Here is a 6918-nt window from a genome sequence, read left to right on the forward strand (position 1 = left end):
ATCCATACCTCTCCAGACAGAACACACATGCCACACACAAATACAACCTATACCACGCAGACACACACACACACACACTCCACCACCACAGACTTTTTCTCGGTTTTGACACTCAACTCAGAGAAGGCCTTTTTTTGACTTCAGATTTTGGGAAACGTCATTATTAGGAATAATATTAAAAGCAATGCCGACGACAGTGAGCCGTCCCCGAGACCTTGCTGTGGGTCAGGAAGCCCCTGGAGACTGCGTGGACCCCCCACTGGGTCCTCGCGCCCTCCCTGGTGTTATCCCCACTGTAACAACGGGGAAACTGAGGCTCCGTGGACTTGGAGCTTGGAGTCGACGGAGCTGTCATTGAACACGGGTCAGCCTGTCTCCAAAGCTACACTGTGACCGTTCCCTCTGAAGCACAAACAACAAAATCGAGAACGAGAGCCCCACCTCGCTGCAGATGGAGCTCCGGGCGCCCCTATCCCCCACCCCCCCCCCCGCCCCCGGCTGATTTAGGCTCCGTCTGTGGGCGTGAGGTTGGGGTCCCCTCAGGTTCTCAGAGGCAGTTTGGAGGGGAGCGGGAGGCAGGGCACTGGGGGGCAGAGAGGGTGCGGAAGGACAGGAGGACGGAGCTTGCTCCTGGCACGCCCTCCACCTTTGGAACCCAGGCCTGCCCACCTCCTCAGGGAGTCCAGACTGAGTCTTGTCCCCAGGCCTCAACATCCCCAGGTGGCCTGGTGAGAGGCTTCCTTCCCCTGTGGGGACGAGGGCTGGGACCCTGGGGCCCTGCTTTCCCTAGGGCCGTTCGCCTCACCCCCCCAGCCCTGGGCTGAGCAGGGCCCGAACTAGCCTCTCCCTGTGGAAGGGGATGGAGCCCCCACGGCTGCCCCCTCCTGCCTGTGCACGCTCGGGACAGCGGCCTCTCAGATGTCAATGACAGCGCCTGCGGTAGAAGGCCAGCCCACTCTCTGCAGCCCTGAGAGGGCAAGACTGGACGCAACCTCTGTGCCCATCCATTGGGGATTGGATAACCACACGCAGATACGTGTGCCTCAGGGAGTACTAAGCAGCCACAAGAACGAGTGAGGGGCCACTACGCATCCAGACTCGGAAAGGAGACCACAACGTGTAAGAGAGAATAAACAGCCCAGCAGGATGTGTAGCATTACCCGTATTGACAGAAAAACCCGAAAGACTTCATACTAAACTCTTGACACCGATTATCTGGGAAGTCGAATCGAGGGGAATTGGGAGGGAGACCATTTTACTATATTCTTTACCTTCAGTCACAGTGAAGACATCTCGTCTTTGAAATTAAAAAAAAATAAGCCAATGGTGGTGGGGGGGCCTCTGAGCCTCTGCAAAAGATACAAGAACTTGCTTCCCAGCCTCCCGTCAGGCAAAGTGGGCGGCGTCGACCTCAGGGCCCGGGGCTCTTCTCTCCTCCCCGATGTCTTTCCTCCTGTCTCCCCAAGCAAAGGCACTGCCCCGTGTTTTCGGCAACACTCCCTCGAGTTGGGACCAGGAGGCATTCTGAGAGGCACTGCAGGGACCCGGCCTCGAGAAGCCTGGGGTCTGTGGAGTGGGGCAGGGGGCAACAATCACAGAGATGAAAGCAATCACGGCAGCGAGGGGGTGGGGGCACCGCCAAGTGCTCGGGGCTCTGCCAACAGCTTCCCACCCGGCAACTCACGGGACCCCGACAGTGGTTCTGTGGGTTTTCTCATGTTACCAGTGAGAGGGGCCCTGGGGAGCAGACCCGGCCTCGCCCTGGGGGTCCGTGACCCGGCCACAGAACCTCTTCAGGGACAGAATCACCCACCCACTGAGCCCGAGTCGTCCCCAAGAAGCAACAGATACACCAGACAAGAAAAGTCGTTGCGGGGGATGCAGATGGAGCCTGGTGAGGGAGCCACCTCCCCATGTGCCCAGGGCAGCGCACACATTGATTTGCTCCTCGCAGGAGGTACCATGGGCCCCATCTGAGGTGGGAGAGAGGACAGTGGCCAAGGTTGCCGTGCTGGAAAGCGTCATGGCCAGGGTTTGAGCCCTGGTCCCTCTGATTGCAAAGTCCTCCGTGCCCGGCTCTGGGCCTGGCGTCCAGCACTGTCCAGAGCGCCCCGTCCTTGACGTCTGCACGGCACTTGTCATTGAGACATGCTTGATACCTCGTTAACCTCCCTCTTTGTCCTAGTTCTGCCAGGGTGTGACCTTGGCCATGTCATTCTCGGTTTCCAGGCCTCAGTTTCCCTATCTGCACATGGAGGGGGCTGCCCTGGGGGTGTCAGCTTCCCATGCAGCTGAGTCATCCTAGACTTCCACTGTGGAAGCCAGGAAGAGCTGGTGGGGTCCTCCGGGGCTGGGGCAAATTTGGGGACCCGCGCTCATGTCTGGGGTGATGGAGGAGAGCTCCACAGACGGCCCCCAGCACCCCCTATCCAGCAGCCTTGGCCAAGCCTGGCTCCCCACCCACATCCCTCTGCCCCTTAGAGCCCCCGTCAACCAGACTTGGGACCCCAACCCCAGAATCCCGCTGTCACCCTTGCCTCTGGCTGCGGCAGCCCCCCACCCGGGCTGGTGCCCAAAGCACCTTGAAAAACCTCTCTGTGGCGTTCCTTCCCCAACGCACAGCCCCAGCTCGCTGCGAGGTGAGCGGAGAGCGAGGGCGAGAGCAGGAGGGAACAGAGCGAGCAGGCAGGCGGGAGAGGGGGAGAAATGCAAATGTTTTTCATCCTCCTTTCTTTTAAATGCCGAAAGCAGCCTTGACAGCCTCTGAAAATAAATGGCACCGACTCGCTGGGATTTCAAATTCCGTGATTAAGGGCTGGAGCAAATACTTTTTCCCTCCCCCCTCCCCGGCCCTCCCTCCGTGGGCTGATAGAGCGTGCGGGCCGGGGACAGCTTTTTGCGAGCCTGCCAGGAGCTCTGATACGCAGCCTCCCGCCGCCGGCAGCTTCTGCTCCGGGCTCCCGGGCTGTTTATCAGGAGTGCTCACGCCGGCAGCCGCGAAAGCAGCTTTAAATCCCCTGCCGAGCCTCACCACCCCCTCGGCGCCTGCACGCCGCATGCACGGGCACACACACACACGCACATGTGCACATAACATGCACGTGTGCACACATACAATACACACGTACATGCGTGCGTACAAATGCACACGAAACAGCACGATACACACATGCACACACGCATGCACATGAGCACAAAGGCACATGCACGTGTGCACAGGCACAATACACACATGCAGGCCTGTGCACAAAGGCACACAAAACACACAGCACAATAAACACATGCACACACATGCACGCACGCACACACCTGGCCAGGGTGGGTCTCTGCCTGTTCTCCAACCAAAGCTGAGGAAGGCTGTGCAGGTTGGGAGATGAGAGGAAGAGGGGAAAGAAGGAGGGGATGCAGAGGGGAGGTGGGAGGGGGCCAGAAGGAGAGGGGCCTGCTCTGGGCTCACAGCTTGCTGGGGCTGCCTTCCTACTGCCTAGAGGGGGGCCTGCTTCGATGGAGCCACAAGCCGAGTCTCCCTTCTCCTTAACTGTTAACTGCTCCCGCCCGGGGCTCTGAGCTTCATCCTGCTGCCAGACCCGCCCCCCCCACTCCTACCCCCGCACCCTGAGGTCCTGCATCTGCCCCTGAAGCAGACAGCCCTCCTGCTGAGGGGGCAGGCCAGCTCTGGGTTGCACCTTCTCGGGATTTGGACTCCCTGGCTGGAAAATGAGGGGCTTGCACAAGACGGGGCCTCGTGGTGGCCCCAGGGCTGCGCATTCACAGGGCACCGGGCACGGTGGCCCCACCAATGCCTCAGACCTCCTCTATGAGGCTGCTAACTCTCCGCCTGGCAGGTCTGAAAGCTGAGGCTCAGCCAGGAGTCACAGAGCTGGAAAGGGGGGCAGTCACAGCTCACTGTGGGCGTGGGGTAGGACAGAGAACCCTCCTCTGATTCTGGAGGGCCACCTCTGCTCAGAGACAACACCCCGAGTGTGGTCATCATGAGGAGCTGACAGCTGGTGTGAGGTGTGGAAGCCAGGCCTGCTCGAGGTGCCGGTCGGCCGCATTGTGCAAGCTTCCAGCAAAGGGTACAGGCTCCCCGGGCACCTCTGGGGCACCGATGCGGACCTCTGGCCCTGCAGCTCGACCCGAGGTGATGCAGGGGCAGCAGAAGGAGAGGAGCCGCAGAGCATGTGGCTGATCACCAGGCTGGCTCTGCAGAGGTGGAGCACCCCTCCGTCCCTGCCCTCCCCTCAACATACACCCTGAAGCCAGTGCCTCCCAGGAGGAGCTGCCACCTGGAGCAGAGTGGTAGGGACACAGAGACACCGCTGCAGCTTGCCGAGCTCAGTTCTGTCCTCCACACACGCCCCGGGGAATCCTCACTGGGAACATACCCATTGTACAGATGAGTACAAGCTGAGGCTCAGAGAGGGCAAGTGACTGGCCCATGGTCTCTCAGCTGGGAAGAGACAGACTCAGGATTCAAACCCACTTTTGCCCCATTCTACCCCTCAAGGCAGAGACATCTCAGAATCCCCATTTGTTCTTTATGTGCAAAATTATTAGGCTGATCAGCATGAAGGTGCCGACGTTCAGCCACTTTGACCTGCAGAAACCTCAATTTCGGGCAGCTCAACTCAAGAGCAGCTCTCGCTGGGCGGCTGCTCTCTCCTGGTCGACACAGCTGCGAGGCGACGCTGGGGACAAATGGGGCCGCGCTGTCCCTCCTTCGTTGTAGAAGCTGCCCCACGAGGCTCTGGCCCCGCCAGGGGTGCGACTCAGGCAGGGGCGACCTCCAGCCAGAGACAGGGTTTCCGGCACCCAGAAAGTGGAGGCCACGGGGCGGGGGGGGACGCCAGATTCAACAAGTAAAAACACAGGACGCTCAGTTAAATTTGTATTTCGATGAAACAAGGAATAACATTTTAGTTTATGCATTTAGTTTCTGTCCCATGCAAATATTTAGAGTAAAAAATTGTTCATTATTTCCTGAACTTCATGTCTACCTAGATGTCCTGCTCTTTCCCGGGCAGCTCTGTCTGGACCACTTCCTCTGAAAACAGGCTTTGAAATCGGGAACTCTTTGATCCAGAGCCCCCGCTACAGGCGGGAACAGCACCGGGATCCCCAGAATCGGGACGAGCCTGGGTGGATGAAGGAGCCTGGGGTTTGGGGCTGAACTGGGCTTTCCCAGCTGCTGCTTAGGGAACTGGGTGCTGGACCAGTCAGTCGTGACAGGCCGCGTTCCACACAGACCCGAGCGGGGGGTGACATGGAATGAAAGCTGAGACGTCCCAGAAAACTATCTGCGCGATCTCCCAAACACCCACTCCAACCCCCTTCCCTCGGGCCTTCCTCTATCACAGAGTCCAGAAAACTAAAATATGCCATTTCTCAGCTTCCTTTGCAGGTAAGAGTGGGCATGTGACCCAGTTCTGACCAACGAGATGAAAACAGAGGATCCTGGGGAAGGTTTCCCTTGTTGAGTTAAAAGGCAAAGATTTCAAGGAAAATATGCGTTATCCTGCTCAGAATGTGGACTTGATGGCCGGAGGTGGAGCAGCCATCTTGTGACCACAAGGTGTTCCTGAGTGCCCCATTAGGGACCAGTGCCCAATGCTCGGCTGAGGCAAACCTTCCCCAGGTCTTACAGCACAAGAAACAGTGTGAAGTCTCCAAATGCTGTTTTCTGGGGAGAGGATGTTCCTTCATTCTAAGATTATGTCCTTTGTAGCTTTTTGGTTTAAAAATGTAATTTATTTCATAAAATGAAGTGATAGTTGATGATGGGATTTTGAACGTGTGTTTTGTCTTCTTCTCTTTAACCTCCTTCTCTAGCAAAATTAAAAATTGGCATCCCCACATTAGTCCGCAAACTTCCTTTGGAAATTATATTGGTCTCTGAAACCCCAAAGCTTTGGGAATGTGCCCAAGCATCCCCTGACTCCCTCGCAGACCCCGGCCCAGCTGGGAGGACAAACACAGAGAGGAAGGGCCGTCCCCACCAGGGGCCAGCAGCAGGCGGGGGTGGGGGGGTTGGGGGTGGGCCCAGGGGCCTCCATTCCAGGTGCCTGCCCTTTGAGCCCCAGGACCTGGCACTGAGAGGATGGACGTTCCCAGCCTGCTCTGTGCCTCCTGCTGCCCCCTCCCCACCCCGAGTGGATGTCCCCAGAGGAGCGGGAACAGCTTGTTACAGCCCCCCAGGAAGGTGCGGCCCCCAGCACGCTGTGTCCCGGGCTCTGGCCACTGGACCGTGTATGCACACCTGTCCCAAGGCCCCTGGGCTTGGCAGGCTCTGGCCAGGGACGGCCACACTCAGCCCAGAAAACGCCGAGGTGACCAGAGACACCAGGAAGTCATGGAGGAGGCCAGGCCCCCCAGGGAGACCCCGCTGCCCCACCCATCGGGAGCAAGGACCCTGGAGAGAGCGAGGGCGGGAGCAGCAGGCTGGGAAACTGCTCCACCCCAGAGAAGCAAGAGAACACAGCGCTACCCGCCCCCCAGCACTTCAAACCCTGCAGCTCCCACAGCTCGGCCCCAAGAGAAGCAGGGAGAACCGCGGCAGGCGGGCAGGCTCGGGAGGGGCCTGGAGGGCCGGGGGTGGCAGGGCAGAGGGCTGAGCCGGGTCTCCGTGCCCTGCCACCCTGGGGCCCATCCTGCCCCACACAGACCCCGGAGAGCGTCCCGTCTCCCAGCTGCAGAGAGCAGCCAGATTCCCATGCGTTCGGGCGCTCTCTGATGGGGCAGGCTGGCGGGCGCACGTGGGTTAGACCACACGGGTGACGTGCAGGTACACTTGTGGGTCGTGACCACTGTACCACGTGTCACGCCACAAAGGTGCTGCGCTGTTACAGCAAGACCCGGCACCCTCTGTCCAAACACACAGCTGGGGAACAGCAGATGGGCGCTCGGTCCTCTTCTCAG

Source organism: Equus asinus, chromosome 10, assembly GCF_041296235.1.
Source record: "Equus asinus isolate D_3611 breed Donkey chromosome 10, EquAss-T2T_v2, whole genome shotgun sequence".
NCBI lineage: Eukaryota > Metazoa > Chordata > Mammalia > Perissodactyla > Equidae > Equus > Equus asinus.